This window comes from Pecten maximus, chromosome 6 (genome assembly GCF_902652985.1).
Source record: "Pecten maximus chromosome 6, xPecMax1.1, whole genome shotgun sequence".
In the NCBI taxonomy this organism is placed as follows: Eukaryota; Metazoa; Mollusca; class Bivalvia; order Pectinida; family Pectinidae; genus Pecten; species Pecten maximus.
In genome coordinates, this window is record NC_047020.1 from 22,055,422 (window position 1) to 22,073,529 (window position 18,108).

Consider the following 18,108-nt stretch of genomic DNA (forward strand, 5'->3'; position numbering starts at 1 on the left):
AACAGACCATGGAAAGGTTTCTTTGGCATAACATCTATATGTAACATGTGGCTTACTGTATAGACAGGAGATATTACACAGACAGCAGGCACAATTCTTCTAAATAACAAACACATGCTCAACGTCCATATCATATTGTTTGATCTGCTTTCAAAAGGATCTATTAAACAGCTTGAATAAATATCACATCAAAATATTTGAAAGCAGAAAATGTTTTTGAAACTTGCATATTCCTCTCACTTTTATGATTTGAAGGAAATGGAGCTGAACACAGTTTAACCAAAGATAATGTAGAACACTGTAACATCTAACTAAATTAACTGAAGTGAAAAAAATAGGTCACAGTGACCTTCTTATGATTGTACTGAACAACATACTTCAGGTATAAGAGTAATTGAGAGACAGACGGACAGAACATTTTATGAACTGTCCATTTACATGGGTGGATAAAAAGGTCTGACAATAACGGTCTGATAGCTAATATATCAACAACACATTTCACCGAGTGATATGATGATGATAATTTATCAGTAGATACTTCACTGATTAGATTAAGGGTTACATAATGATGATTGTTTCCGTAAATCTCTCTATGCTTGTTACTCAAATTGACAAGTAAAGGGTCTCTGGGCATTTTTATATCTCAACCATCAAACCCCACCCCATCTCAACCTCACAAGGTAAAGGGTTTCAGAGCATTTTTATATCTATACCCATTAGAACCCACTCTTTAATCTTACCCCCACAAAATCAAAAGTTCCTTGGGTAAAGGTGAATTTGATACCCCACCTCACACCTCCCTCAAATTTATTTGGTTATACATACACATAGTAATGATTAATACATATATATACCTGGTATATTCTTTACATATCAAATCAAAATTCTGCATATTCTAAACAATACAAGTACAGGTGTATAGTTCATTCAAATCTACCTTAACTTATCACCTCTTGTTCCAAAATATTTACCAAACAGCCTTGACAGACGTGTCAGGTAGTTACTCGCACGTATATAAAGCATATAAAAAAACAATCAATTATTTTAACCCCTACCTGCCAGAACTTAGGGAGTGCATTCACTGCAGAAGGAGGGAACAAAACATGCCATAGCGGTATTTTAAATGATACCATTAGTTAATTCATCTGCACAGAGTTAGATGACATGTACTATACATCACAAGCAGTTATATTTGTTGACAAGTTCAAATTCGTATCAGATTGTTGTGGCCAATTTTTTCTAATCGATCAAACACCCATACATGACACCTGGATATCACAGCCGCATGTAAGGAAAGGTAATCCTGATCACTATTGTTTTGACAACCGGATCCAAATGTCACACAATGAAATATTTCTATAGTCCAGAGTCCTCCCCAGCAAAGGACCCTCGTCAAAAATGACAGTATCTATGACAGCACAACAAAAACCCTATTTGTACATCCTAGCTATTTGCCCATGCCATACCTACTAGCAAAATCAGAGTAATCTAGTTAATGTACTTCTTAGGTAAAATGCCACATCTTCATCAACTTCATTCTGATGAGATGTCTAACTTGTACAGTCATGATTAACAGAACCTATTTATTTATTTACATAGCTCAAGAGAAATAGAATCTGTAAAGCTTAAATTGTCTCTACAGCTTGTTTACACAGCTCAAGAGAAATTGAATCTCTACAGCTTGTTTAGATGGCTCAAGAAAAATAGAATCTCTACAGCTTGTTGAGAGGGCTTAAGAGAAATAGAATCTATACAGCTTGTTGAGAGGGCTTAAGAGAAATAGAATCTCTACAGCTTGTTGAGAGGGCTTAAGAGAAATAGAATCTCTACAGTCTGTGTTTAAAGGGTTCAAGAGAAATAGAATCTATACAGCTTGTTTAGATGGCTCAAGAGAAATAGAATCTTTACAGCTTGTTTAGATGGCTCAAGAGAAATTGAATCTCTACATTTTGTTGAGAATACTTAAGGGGAAATTGAATCTCTACAGCTTGTTGAGAGGGCTTAAGAGAAATACAATCTTTACATTGTGTGTTTTTAGAGGGCTCAAGGGAAATAGAATTTCTATAGCCTGTGTTTAGATGGCTCAAGAGGAATAGAATCTCTACAGCCTGTGATTAGGCAGCTCAAGAGAAATAGAATTTCTACAGCTTGTTGAGAGGGCTTACGAGAAATAGAATCTATACAGTCTGTGTTTGAAGGGTTCAAGAGAAATAGAATCTATACAGTCTGTGTTTAAAGGGTTCAAGAGAAATAGCATCTCTGCAGCCTGTGTTTAGACGGTTTAAGAGAAATAGCATCTCTACCCTCGTAATCAACAATAGTACAATCAATCTGAGATATCATACAACTGACTATCATTGTGCTCCTCAAGCAACTTTTTATAACATGTCAATCAAACATATTTTTTCACAGAAGGTTCAAACCTTTTCACAGGTGGTAGCTGGTGCAGGTGTTTATGAAGTAAATCTGTGATAAAACACAGCTTGGGGAGATTGATTTACCACAGAAAAGAAAGCCAAATTAGCATAACTTTGAAGTATCATTGACACAATATTAAATCACCAATATCAACAAAGCTATGTAAAATAGTGAATTACTCCCGTATATGACGACAGATCTTATCCTATGACCCATTTTGATCCAATCTAACAGAACTCATACTGTATGAAATTAATGAAGAAATTTCTCTGTAAGATTAAGATGGCTGATAAGAAACTTTGACCAGTACACAAAGCGACCTACCGGAGTGTAAAAACTATGCTTTATCGGGCGTGTTGACCTTTTAAAACCACAGATTTCACTGCTACTTAAATTTCTACTACAACAAAATCAATATTTTCAGTACCAAAATACAGAAATCATGTACGGACATTTTAGCTGTAAAAAAATGTTCCATATGATTCAGATCTTTCCTTGTAAGCCATTATATCAAAGATCAACAGGTGACTTGTTAATCTTTGTGTGTTATCATACCCACATTGACTAAATTAGGCAGATAATCTGCAATTGATAATTCAAGTGATTTTCAATGATAATAATGATATCAAATTGTAATGCTGTAGGCAATATCTGCATAGTTAAAATGTTTTTCATTCAAAATGAATTTTTGAGATTTTTTCTCTATCTCCTTTGAAGTTTCCACATCATGGCAATGCAAATTTTCAAAGATCAGATAAAATCTAATCAAATAGGTGAATCGTTTTTACACATTAATATTTATCTGTGGTCAAATTAATTCTTTCCAAATTATTCACACTTGTATTCAAATTCAGAAACATATGGCAAATATGTGAATTGTTGCTATGACTACCAGTCTTTATCCAATAATGTATCAGCATGCATGAAGCGATATAATCCGTATCAACATTATACTGATCAGAATATGGTATGCTGTTGTATTATATAAAAGCTATACGCATTGGCATTTAGAAGCAAGTAAATCATTATAGGAAATCTATAGTTACATAGGAAAACTAGGTATAATCAATCTTTTATACATTGCCATTTCAATGTTTCATATCAATAATTATATGTTAATGTTACAAAATATTTTAACTTAATATTACAAAACGGTTTATATAATCTATTGGAACACAGAGTATTGTTCTTACGCCCATCCCCTTCTCTGTAAAATCTATGAATAATCATGCAACTCCCAGTGGGCTTATTATGGGATAACAGCAGTCAATTTGTTATAATTAAATCCTACCTAGAGATTCCAACGAATTATCAGTATCTTACACATTGTGTATAGTTTCTCTCTGTAATTGTGACTGCTATTATTGCCAGTAACACAAACAATACAGACTTTTAATTTGCTATCTCCATACCATACTTTATGTAGCTTTAAGTAGATCCTATCATGAAGATATTATCTGAATTTCACCTAAAAATAAGCTAAAGTCTAACATGATAATTTATTATACATCAGTATCCAGGTGTAAATCTCCAGGTAGGCTTTACTTCTCTGACGAGTATCGGATGAGGTATCATTTACATTCAATCAAAACCATGCTCAATTAAAATTTCATGAAATTCCATAAATCAATACCTGTGAAAGTGCTAAGCAAGAAGGAAAAATTCTATAATGACTTAATGAAAAAAAAGTGGAATGGACTAAAACACTTCATCTACTACTCACCTTACTCGGAACACATAATCCGCATAATTAAAACTCGAGCTTCCACGACGCATTGTGGTAGTAGAGTAATTCACCGAAGGAACAAAAAACTGTGTTGCAGTGTTAGATTAGAAACCACAACAGCCATTATCATACAGTGGAGATGATAATCTACTATAAAACAATCGTCACATCAAACACTGACAAAACACACGCCAACCATTTCTATCAGCCAGCCAGTCCAATTTGATTGTTTTTTAAATCCGCCCGACATGTACTTTAAAGTGGCTTTAATCATTTAATCATGGTTTTATCCAAAACAGGTGCTTCCCTCACAGGAAGCTGTGAATACATGGTTGATCACTACTATACACACTGCTCGGTCATCCTACCAACACTTTCAACTGATGTACCAAACATTGTTGAAAGAATGGTTGAATTGAACAGATACACTGCAATTTTCTTTTAAACCTTGAATCTGGTTATTCACAAAACACCACCAAAATTGTGTACCAGGCACTGGCAACAAAATCTGAATTTCACGGACACCTCGAAAAATCAAGGGTCAAGGGTTAAACTTGTACCCGTGAAACCAACCATTTGACAAAAGACAGGATGTTCAGGTATCGCGCAATCAACAGCACCCTGATACACAACTGCACTGCCATTGTTATCACCAGTGTTTCAATTCAGAATTCAAATGATGGACTTGAAATAGACATCAAAGCAGTCCACTTCCCTGTATCACACCAGTGAACCTGTCCTTTCTATTGTCGTTTATTGCTATGGGAAAAGTAGCCCCGTGTCGCTGGAATGCCGTCAAGAAATTAATCCTTCCCAGTGTCAAATTTCCAGGTAGGTTAACAGGTAATGCAAGTGGAAGCCAGTTTCAACGGTGGAAAAAATACAACGGAAGATGTCAATCTTCTTTCTCTTGCACCCAGCACGCTTTACAAGTGCTCATGGCCTGAACATTGGACAAAAGAACACGACCCACAAAACTTCTCATTATTCAGGAGCAGAAAGCGACCATCAGAGGAGGAAAGCTAGTCAAGACCTTTTAAAAAGCTCCCATTGTTGTCTGTACCCCCACATCCAAAGGTTTGTGTCTGTGGTCATTCAAATCTCGTATCTTAATAATACAATTGCCTGGCGGACTGGTCACTCTTACTGAAATCTTTCCGATATTCAAGTCAAAGCCAATTTAATGGTTGAATATAAATAGTGACAACAATTTTCAGTGATAAGACTCTAGTGTTCCGATAAACCACGATAAACCACGAGACCACTGGCCCTGATCAACACAAGCTATACCTAACCCTAATGGTAAATATTTGGCTCCCATTTCAAAATCAATTCCAACTGATTCTTTAAAAGATTTCCACCTGAATTTCAGGTGTATCAACAGAATCTTATGACCATGTCTGGTCTGACGACATATTTAACCACAACAAGTAACGGGTAACATCCTCGTAATCTCGTCCTTCTGCTTGGATAGAAGTTATCTCATCTCTTCAGTGCCTGGCCGCGAGGAGTTTAAATCAGCCGGAAATCTTTTGTTTTACCTAAGTCGAGCGCTCATACATCAAACGTAGGTCATTACAACTCACAAAGAATTGGGGACATTATCACAACAAATGCTGAAATATCGCATGTGTCCATCTTGTCCCGATATATAACACATTAGCCTCATGGTTAGAGACAATTCAAGGCGAACAACTATCCAGGCATTCGATAATTATATGCAAAACAATCTCTAGCCAATCTCTGTCAGTCATCACAAATATATATATATAATCGGTTCAGCCAGTATTCAGTTACCTACTGGAGTAGGTCTCCCAATTATTGCATATCTAGTCCAAAATGTCTGCCTCCTGTCAGTAAACACATTCCTGTCTACCACTTAATCCAGAGAAAGACAGTGCTACATGAACTTCCTCACATGTCTAGTTTTGTTTAAAGATCATATCTTATCTTAGGAATGTTGATTACAAGGTATGTAAGGTGAGGGATATATAACCATATATGGTCATGATGAGGAAATCAGATTTGTCTAATATCCAATCAGGATTTGATACTTATTTTTCTTTATATTTCTTTATTGTCCGACCTCTGTACTTCATGGTTTAAACATATTTCATTTGAGATATTCAAAAAGAACTTAACATTGACAAACGTATCATTTGTATAATTTGCCGGTTATATGATATGATTTAGAAGATGTTTTTAATTATAAACTTAACATTACAATAAATAACATATCAGATGGAAACATCAATTTCAAATCTATCATTATATCCCTTATAATAATACATCCTCATTGTGATTATTTCTGTGAAGACCGCCGATCGAAGTAGCGATCACTTCCATGAAAGAACTTGTAAACAACAGTAATTTGCATTTTCTTCTGTTATCTCATGTACTTAGAGTACAAATACGAGTTTAGTTTTAAGTTTCTTACAAGACATTTAGCTTGAAGCACACATACATAAGTATATATATAGATGCAGGTGTTTCTTATAATGTGATAAACATCTGAGATAGGTGAATACAAAGATAATTCCTCGATAAAACATACCTACCTAAATAGTACACAACCACAGGTGCGACTTTTGTTCTCATTGTTTTCAAAGAAAACTTGAAATTTAAAAGTTACAATTTCTTTATGTTGTATAAACAAGACAGTAATTTGGTCAAGATTTATGAAACTTGTCCGTAGGTTCGCCAAGTCACGGCTTAAAATCATCAGTGAATGGTACGTAATCAAACATCGAACTTTAGTATTCTTTAAGTATTAATCTACCAGGATAAACTCTATTCTGATTTAAAAGGAAATCTTGATGAAATTTCAAATAATCAAACTGCTGTCTTTCTTTTTTTAATTTCATCAAAAATGTTTTGATCAGGTCTTACCCTAATTAAATCAATAAATATATGAATAAGAAAACTTAATTTAGTTTATCACTAAAACTTAATTGCGTAAGTGAAAATTTAATCCAAGATAGATACAAAATATAAAGACCAAACGATTTTCAAATGCAGCTACTAGGTTATCTACTGATAAAGTCCGGATTTTGATTAAATTATTGATGCTTTGATAGGATATCACTGATGCTAACAAAACAAAGTGCAAATACAACTTTTGATTAATAAGCTCTTAATTTGATTAGCTTTGTCAAATGCTGTAAATTATGGTAAACCAGATTTATGATAGACCTAGCTCAGAATACTTTGTAATCATACACTACATCTGTCAAACAAAATCTATATTATGTAAAGAAAAAGTTGCATCCGAAATAGCCCATTACCGCAATGTAGGTGGGATAATCCCCCTTTGAAACCATCTCCAGTTCCTAGACAAACAAATTGTTGCGAGACCTTACAAACTACTTGACACATTTGCCCGATCCTTTGATTAAACACTCAAATATTTATTTCATCAGAGGGAGCCGAAATTGTGTCCCTTTAAACCCCCTGATCTACAAATTTACATTAATATAACCCCACACAAACGTCACCTTCTAGCCTGACCTCAAAGCCAAATAAACAGCTTGGATCAAACCACTTAGCTACCAAGTAAGTGGCAAATGGTTCTTAATCAAATTGATTCATTTTCTAGATGAGTGAAATCTCCCCAAAAGGTGAACTTTGGTTCATACCAGGCGGATCCATACAGTTTCTAAAGTATTGGTTTTGTAAACTGTTGTGTACCCTGTTTACTTGGCCTCATCCACTTGCCTTCAATTATAATTAAACTGTTAAATGGGTGGGGAACAGGGCCCCCATTGTTTTCTATAGGAATCTAATTCTTTTGCACTAAGTTATGACAAAATAACTAACATTTAATTATAAACTAACATTTAATTTACATCTCATTTGTGAAATTTAAAAACTTCAAAAAAAACATGTCTGCACATTTGTCTTTAACTTAACCTAAGATGTTGCATGTCAATTATAATCAGCAACCTAAGTTTGGTCACCTTAAATTACTGAGAAATTTCAGACAATTTTGTGGGTTTTTTTGTTTTTTTGTTTTTTGAGTTTTTTTTTGCCTTCTGATTACATTTCATCTATCTAAAGATACTTTTATTTGAATTTCATTGTAATTTTTTTCCCATGAATATATATACAGATTTAAATTTTGATTATAGTTTTCCAATAAGCTTGCCTTGTATGACTGACCCTGAATGTTATTTTTCCCGTCCTGGCATTAAGATAAACGATGTAATCAGTCAGTAATATAAAAGCCTCTGAATAAATTATCTTACAAGATATAATACACACAATTAGTCGATGTAACAAATCATCTTCAACACGCCATTCCTGTGTCTTGTCAAATACTGGACGCTGTCACAACGGACAGAGCTCTGTTAACAAGACAGAGACAAATGTCTATTATTTGTTAACAGTAAAAACACCTGTCGATTCCATGTCGATGACCTTTCAAACAAACTCTGAATTTCTGCACTTGAGTGAGGCTCATGGATTCATGACGGTCACTAATAATGGCCTTACTCTAATTGTTTTATCCACGTCAAGTCAGTTGACAAAACAGCAACAAATCAGGCGAAAACGTTTCAATGTATACAACAAATTTCCCCTGATATTGTTTCATGTCAATTTTGAAGTCAAAAACATAGCTACTGAGTAAACAAAGTACATTGACACTTATATACAATAATTTAATGTAAATTAAACAGTAACATAATTGTTATTACACCAAACACCTGTAAAACTTAACACTCATTTCAGAATTATACCACCGATATCATGGATGTTATCTTGACAAGTCAGATGGAAATCAGGAAAACCACAAACATGAGAGTGCAAATTTTACATTGCAGTAGATCGGAATTTAAAAATATTTGTTATCTGCCCCATCATTCACATTTTCTGGGGAATTTACACATTTTCCTATTGTTTATTTGAATGGGACATCTTAATTTCCTTGTTACTATTTTTTTAATATACCAAACTTGTTGGAATGAAGTTTGGCAGCTTGAGCTTCTTCTAGCATAAGATGCTTGGTGGACTTGTGAAAATGCTCCATCAAAAGACAGTGTCATTTTAAGGCACCAGGGTATCATATTTGCAGTAGCTGGTTGCAACTTCACTGAACAATGTACAGGGAACTTGCTCCAGACCAATTGGGATCAATTAGTTCCTGGCCCAAAGACACAAACACAACAACATGAGAGTCCATGATCTCAGCTTTCCTGTGGAATGTAAATTTCCCAAGATAAAGACCGAAGAGTATAAATTAGCCCAACGCTCTATCAACTGAGCTGATAGCTTGACCCTTCAGACATTAGACTAATGGAGCTCAAGAAAAGACACCTAGAACCAAAATGTCATCAGCAAAGGCAGACTAATTGAAAAGACCAACACTAAAAAATGCGTCCGTCCTCTACTCGGGACAGCAAGAACATATTATCAAAGGGTTTTTCTGTGTACTTTTAAGATGCCTCAATATAAACTCCCAAGTCTGAAACAGAAATTTTAACCTGCTTTGCCCCCTTGACTGTCAAATGTCTCAAAAGTTTAAATCATTCCCATCAACTAGGGTCAAGTACACTTCTACCATGATCCATCACAAAGAACTTGCGAGTACCTCAAAGTGATTAAATGTTACGAAACAATGGACTCTACATTGTTGCGACTAAAATATCAGATATTTTGACAATCACAGAATCTCTTATGCTCGACTACACACATCTAGTTAACAGCATTCCTTGACCTCGAGTTACAACATTTCGGCTATACATATGTTGTGGTTGTTCACACGAAGGCATGGCCAACTGTTTTGTTTAGAGCAATCCCATCACACTAACAATAACCAGCCCTAATAAATAGTTATGTAATACCTAGAAAAGGCTACTGCCAAAACCCATTCAACAATATTTCTTACTTAAGTGTAATGAAATACTCAAACAGCAATGTATTCTACAATGGCATGAGGACCTATTCAGATCAATAGAAATCTTCTAACAATTCTCATTCCAATGTTTTTTAAGTTAAATCTTCAAAAAAAGTCAGGTACTATATTCAACCTTGTACAGACCCATTGGTCATGATTTCTTTAGGTCAGTAAAATGGGTATCATACTTCATCTGATTTATTTAATAATACACCAAGTATGTTATAACCCTTCAAATATTTAACAAAGGACTTAAGAATGGGTGGGCTCATTTTCAAGCAGGGACACATTACTCGTGAACTACGGTAAATAGAACCAGGGGGAAATATTCATCAAACCTGGTATATGTCACGCCGTCCATATCTAATCAAGATATAAAATGTAGTACAAGGTATTTAGCCAAATCAGCATGTCTCTCTACGTTTAGTGCACCGTGTTGGTCTTCTGCATGCCAGTAGAAAAACAAAGGTCCTGCTGCACTGCCAAGTGTAAAATAAAGGTTCTTATCCGATATGGCCCAATTCTGTACAAGGAACACAAGGCCAGTCTCTGTCAGTACCTCATCATTGTTGATCATAAAATGTGTTGTTTTACCTGACATTATACGTTTGCCAGTTCTAATGCAAATAAAAATGCACCTGGCATAAGAGTATGCAAAATTTATTAATCCTATCATAAATCTGCAAAGACTTCTTAAGAATGAAGGCCAATAGACTTGCAATACCTCAAATTAAATAAAAAAGAAGAACTTGGCTTCAAATGTATTGTTGAGTTCAAAAGAAAGGTCAAATGGTTTTGATACCTAGAACTAACTAAATATAACATATAACTAAACTGAGCGTTCTTTGGCTTATAATATTGCAGCGACATGTGACCTCCTAATTAATAAAAAATTCAAAGTCATTAGATAAAATGTAGTACAATGATAGTGAAGTGCTGGGTGAAGTGCTGGCTACTTTACTGTGATGTCCAGAGTTACTTCCCCTTTGTATCAGAACATAATTTCAGTTGATAAAATGTAGTGAATAATTATTTTGATAGTGTAGTGCTACCTTATTGTAATCTCCAGAGTTATTTTTCCCTAAAGAAAGGACACATACTAACTAAAATCCCTTTATTCTAAAGAGGGCACCAAATAATCAGCGCCATATATATGCAGAGCAGGTCTAGTTCTTCCACAAATCTCGGTTTATAAGGAAAAGACCTAGCTAGCTTGTCCATTGCTTTCAAAACCACGTATTATAGGTCATTTGAATAAGAAGAAATTCAAATCCTGAATAGCAGCAACTCAAATGATTACCACAAGTTTCCATATGCTGTATATATTTTCAAAAGGAAACAAGATTCATAATTATAATCTTGTGCATGTAGGGTTCAAAAATACACATCTCAATACGTATTACATTTTGTAAGTACTTCAATTTTCAGATACATCTCAAAAATGACAATTTGGGGACATTGTTGTTGATGAATCACTATGCTTTGAATATAAGGGCTGCTGATGAAAATGCTTATTTGTCGTCATCACCTGAGCTACCAAGGTCAGTCATGGAATGCCTGGTTTTCCTTGATTCTAATCACAACAGAATCAAAACAGTAACCTTTAACCTTTGACCCAATGTCAATTGCCCTCAGTCATCCATCAACATTGACAGGTAATCCTGTTTTAAGGGATATATACCTGTACATCGACATGCCGTGAGTAACCCGGCCGCGTGCCATACAGTAACGGGCGTTGCTCAACCAGTGAAATACTTCGGCTCTCTTATTTATGTGTACAGGGAATAGTACTGTTTTTATGTGTACACTTGCATCCTAGATCTAAATTCCAGCTTACTTTAGCTTAAAACAAAATATCAGATTTACATTGAAAACAAATGAAAATAAGAATCAGAACTGTTTGTTAAGATAACCATGCAGTTCCATTCTCAGCCACAACACAGGTAAGATACACAATCCCAGTACACGGAATTCATTGATTCATATTCTCCAGGTAAAAATATAGCTAATCGGCATTTGTTTGTTACAATAGAAACATATATCATCTCCACAATCACTTTATGTTATTGTATATATGTAAGATGATGAATTGGAATTAAGAAGGATGTTTCTAGTCGCAGAAGACGTAATCTGATCAATTATTCTGATGAAATTTTGATCCATCGACAGATTAACAGATGAAATAAATCAGAAATTATCTGTAATAAAGAATTTATACAATTAGCATTTTACAACATATTACCAAACACTGTTGCCACCCTTAAATATATTAATATATAGATTATATCTAAAGGAGTATAACAACGATAAATATATAGATTATATCTAAAGGAGTATAACAACGATAAATTGCTGCATGTATTCATAAAGTACATAACAATGGTATCCTCGCGAAATCTCTATTATGGCAGAAACAAAGCAAAATTTTCAGAAAGTGATTTTATATGACAATAGATTAGATCAACCAATGAAAATATCTGAACAACAATAATCCTCTGTGATTGGTTGAAATACCATACGCAGCGTGATGTCACACACAGTCACCTGACCTCAGATTTACTTAAGATATTTGAGATATTTACAGTAAAACACTTACTGTAAACACATACTAAAACATACCTCTAGGTTGTACTATAGACATCATTAAAAATCTCAACCTTAGTATACAATTACTTAATGAGTCATTAAAGTGTTACAATTTAAACTTCTAAACGTCTTAAGGTCGCGACTGCTGAAGAATCGCCTGCTGAACAATCGAAATATTTTTATCAGAGGCATCAAAATCTTCTTTTAATTCAAACTATCATTAACATGGCTACTCTGTAGTGGATAATTATATCACATCAAAGGCTAATATACAAGAATTTCATGAATTTCCAATGTTAGGGTTCAGGTACACAACTATATATCATGTGTGTTTTGTTCAGAAGAATGTGTTAAAAGTGAACAATAAAAACATCAGGATCACTAACACTTTGACTATATTTTCAAATTAATTATTTCTAATTCCGATCTCAATATGTGCAAGAAAATTATGATGTTTACCCACAAAATACATCACAATTCTAAATTACCAAAAATAATCATCACTGAAATAAAAGTGGGGATAATCATATGATTTTTTTAAAATGTTTTATAAATAACTCATTGAATTCCTAAGCAGAAGACTTGGATGGAATGAATGGATAAGATTTCCATTACCAGAATTGACATTACATTTGAAATAATCTAGAAGTGTCTCTAGTGTCATGAAAAATGTGAAAGAAATAATTGAAATCTACTTAAAACCAAGTGACCTTGGTAATATATGGATTTGAATCTAATTTGTCATGAAAGGTGGCATATCAATGAAGCTGTGCCAACAAGCTTTAACAGAGGGCATTGGTCAGGGCAGCATTTTTAGCCTGCAGTAATTCCATAATCAGACGAATCAATACTGGAGATTTAAATTAAATCTACAAAATCAAACTAGACGTTACAGTGTTAAAGGTTTATCTTATTTACTTTTGGGGATAACTTTACTTGAAGTCTGCAGTATAAAAAAAATGGAGATCAATATCAATGACAACGAAGACCTACCACAGACTAAATATACATTAAGATATTTTTTTTTCATCATCGCCCACGAAGAACTGCAACACAGTGCAGAAACAACAATGACAAATTAACATCTGTATGTGGCATATTGAGAATTGCACGACTTTTAATTGACTTGTTTTGTTCTAGAAATGTCACATTTGCGCATTTGTTAAAAACCAGCGATGATAATATCTGGATGTGTAAGTTGAATGGCAGTCATGTTGTAACATTTCAAGGTTAATTTCCCAACAATAAAACATGTTTATATGGAGAATGGTACTAGGTCTTACCTGGTCCTGAATATACCATACTAAAAATACAACTACAGAAGGAAGGGCACATTTAACATTTAAATTATAAAAGATATCAATAACCAGACTGAATTGTCTCCCCCTTTTTTTAATCAAAACTTGTACAGACAGAACAATATCCAGAACCCAACAGAAAATGTAGACAAAAAGAAGCTAAATTAAGACACCTTCATTACAAATATGTCCATTATGTTTCATGTCCTTGACCTCAACAGCATCGCGATAGCTTAGTCGGTTAGAGCGTCCACACAATCTCCTGTGAAGATCCCAGCTGCATGGTTTGATTTTCCTACCCATGTCAGTTTGTGTTTGAGGAAGCTGAAAACAGGCAGGTCTGTGCTGTGGTGGTTGTGTCTATGGACAAGACACTTAACCCTAATTATTCTGGATGGCATGCAATGGGTCTTGCAATGGGTCTCCCATATGTTGTTTAGTTAGGTAGTCACCAACTACTACAAGGAGACCTCGACCTCAAAATGACCCTGGCTGTTCACAGGGTGATAAGCCCAACAAACAAACAAACAAACATTGACCTTCAACCTTTTGCAGAGTTATATGCATATAGCATATAGCCTTGAGAACTCAAAGCACCTAAAATTAAACTAAACTTGCATGTGATGATTAATAGATATGAAAGTTAATCAACAAGCTGACACTATAGGTAATGAGTCCACCATATCTAATGCAGTCCAAATGGTAATTAATGTTATTTCATTATCTTGTAATAAGCCATCACCTACATTGACTCAGAATAGATGTGTTGACCTCTTTGACTTATTGACTTATAATGGTATTAATATTTGTAACCCTGTACAGGAACAGTGGTCCACGTATGGTATTATATCATGCCTAAAAGAGGTAAGGAATGTAACAGCTGAGTTTGAAATGGAACAATGATGGAACAAAAATAATAACTGCAAATTTAATTAATTGGTTTCAAATGTTAAACAAATGAAAATACTTGAATACATAATGAGATATTTCTCAATTAGAAAGTAAGGGAGATAACTCTAACATAAATTTCAAGTTTGCAAAGTGAGAGGTATAGAATCGTTCACTTACCCATATATCTTTAGGACGATTGAAAACACTACAGTTTAATTATATAATCAAAAAGGATTTCGCTTCAGCTGTTTTGTATTCACTTAATTACAAAATTGATTTAACTGGCCTCAGAAATAAAACTGCATCCAAAAGGAAAAAGGAAAATGCATAACGAATTATGTTAGCGAGGTTTCCAGTAAGAGGAACTCAAATTGCAAAGGCTATTTTCTCCACCTTAAAATTAAGTGTATTAGTACTTTATCTACTGTTGATAGTGACTGTTTCATTTCCGATCTATTCTCAGATGACTGTAAGTCAGTCTGTCTCCATCTTTCTGATGAAGGAGGATTACCATGCCAACATGTTAAATCAAGCAGTAAATTCCTATTCTCTCAACCATATCTCATGCACAACATTATCTGGAATTTGGGCCACAACATTCTTTATTCAACTTTTATACTATTTACAATAAAAATTATTTTAATTAAACTTAACCATCTTTCACAACTTTTATTCTCAGTCATTCTATTTTTCAAGCATATGTAGATTCTTTTTTAATTCATCAACTTGAGTATGCTATCAATAAACCAACCCTTTATCAAAACTCCAATAATTTTGGAATCATAAAGGTAATAGATTTGATTAGGAGAATATATCATATGGAACATTAAACTTCTACCATCTCCTTACCTGGACTACAAGTCAGCCATATCCTAATTAAGCAGGAGACTTCCACGAATTACTACTTGTCTGTTCAAACACACACAAACTCACGGATGTTTATAATCAGCTAATTATCCTTGTGATTCGATCAGCTCAGTAAACAGGTATATTTCTAACGTATATAACGAGGTTTCTCAGGTAAGTAATACAGGTACACCTGTTGATAATGTATTTCTTCACTGTCACAAGCCTTCCCTGGCAGTCGAGGCGTATATGTCATGAGGACGACGCCAGAAAAACGGACCTGTCTAACAAAGCAAACCGGTGATCAATATTGAATCAAGATATTGATTGTACAGGTAATACAGGTAAATACACCTGGTGTAACTCGCCATACCTATCTTCTACCTATCATTTATATATTATGCATGTGTATAGGGGTCAAATATCAGCACATAAGGCAAAGGTCAAGTCTACTGTAATAATCCAGTTCTACAGTGGTATATGTATTTCTAAAATAAAACATTTCCATTTTATAATCGGTATAATTATTGTTTTACAATGTTTCACTGATAAATGAACAATTCAATAATTACTTCATTTGAACTTTTATTCAGCAAAGTAATAGCTACTTACTGAATAAAGTTATCAATTTATAAGAAAAATCCTATTTGTAAACATTTTTTTTTCTTCAAAAGTGTAATCTATAAAACATAATTATGTATCAAATAATTGTATATAAAGAAATATAACAGAAGGCCAGTTTGCAAATATGCAAATTCGGCCCCCGGAAAAAGTAAACAAGGTTAATTTATTAACCCTGCATACATGGATTGACAACTGCAGGTGTCATCGATATTGACGATCACACAGTTGTCGTCACACCTATAAATACACTTCCTCAACTGCCCCACAAATCTATCACACTTGATCACGACCTGATCTGTGGTATGTTGGTGATACCTAGTACATGGTCAGAGATGGATCATTGCCTCGAGAATCCCTACAGGTGTGATTCAGTTTATAATTTTTTCGGTAACAGTAGCAAGATCCTGGCAACATTTCTGTTAATGCTTTTATTTCCTGTTACAGTTATTTTCAGTAAAATAATTAAAATGCTGACAAAATTAATAAATGCCTGACAAAAGATTATACCCTTTCGAGAAGCCTGCAGATTTAAAATTTAGGGGCCACAATTCAGTAACACTATATAACAACCATAATCTACTGAGGGTTTTCCTTATGTCTCTAATCTAACAGATAAATCTCTTAAAACTTGTTCAGAAATAAATTCATTTATGATTTAAGTCAATACCATTTCATCATTTCATCAAATTCCAAAGATTGAACTATGTTTACATCAGAATATTTACCTAAGAAACAACATACCATAAATGACAAATAAAAAAACAAAACGGATGTGAAATTTTTACAGGATAACCTGACATGTCACTTCCCATTGGAAAACCCCATTAGGGAATCTCACAATGCTATTGCAGCTAGACAAAGAATCTGTGATAGAAACTCTAAAGACTTTTTCTACATTCTGAGCATGCGAGGTTTAAACTGTTGAATTGACAAGATTTCCATTGCCATTGACAAATTGACTCTCCACAATAAAACATTGGGCTGCAACATCTTGACAACGATAAAAGTCCATGTTGTCTGGGCTATAAAAACACCGGTGCAGCCCTGCAACTGTTGCACGGAGCATACATAAATCGCTCTGCGGCTATCGCTGATGTTTATGAATCATGAAGCAGAAATTCCTGAACGGTGATAAGTGTCTGTCGGCCAATCGTCTCTCCCCTGACAGATATCATTAGCCATATTAACACTTCAGCAGGAAAATTAACTACACAGAGGCCAAGTGTTTTCCTTTATTCGTTTGACATTTTTCTTGTTTTGGTACGATGACAATATCTAAATTGCGTCAGAGATCCCTACACAACAGCTTTGGACTTTGGTCTCATGAGTCGATTAGATTCCAAACCTGCTGAACAGCTTTTACTATCAAGTCATATCCTCACAGAAATATTAGTTTGTTTAAAGTGCAGTGAACCTACAGTGATGACATTGCATACACAGGTAAATTCATCCTATCTCTAAATAAAATCGTACATCGAACTGGAATGAAAAATAAATCAAAAGAATACACGAGAAACCTTTTAAACAGACAAATTTTGAAAAGTTAAAAAAAAAAATGATTTTAAACATGGCCAATATTATGTCACCATATTAACTCTGAAATTAAAGTCCATTATTTAAAAAAAAGTCAGGATTATACTGCAATGTCTGAAATGTAAACTGCTTACCTATAGGAATTATATATCAGAAACCTGACACACCTGCAACTCAATTTCCATATTCAAATAAAAAAATCAAAATAAAGTGTATCTGATGATTTAATTATAAGATAATGTGTCACATTTTTTATAATCAAATTCCAAATCTACTGTGATTGATTATGTGGC

General features: G+C 34.2%; 1 protein-coding gene across 2 annotated transcripts in view; it reads right to left on the bottom strand.

Annotated features, from left to right (window-relative positions):
• LOC117329246 (hornerin-like) overlaps positions 1-18,108 on the bottom strand; it is a 158,017-nt gene that overhangs the window by 98,437 nt on the left and 41,472 nt on the right. The gene's annotated exons all lie outside the window — the stretch shown is intronic.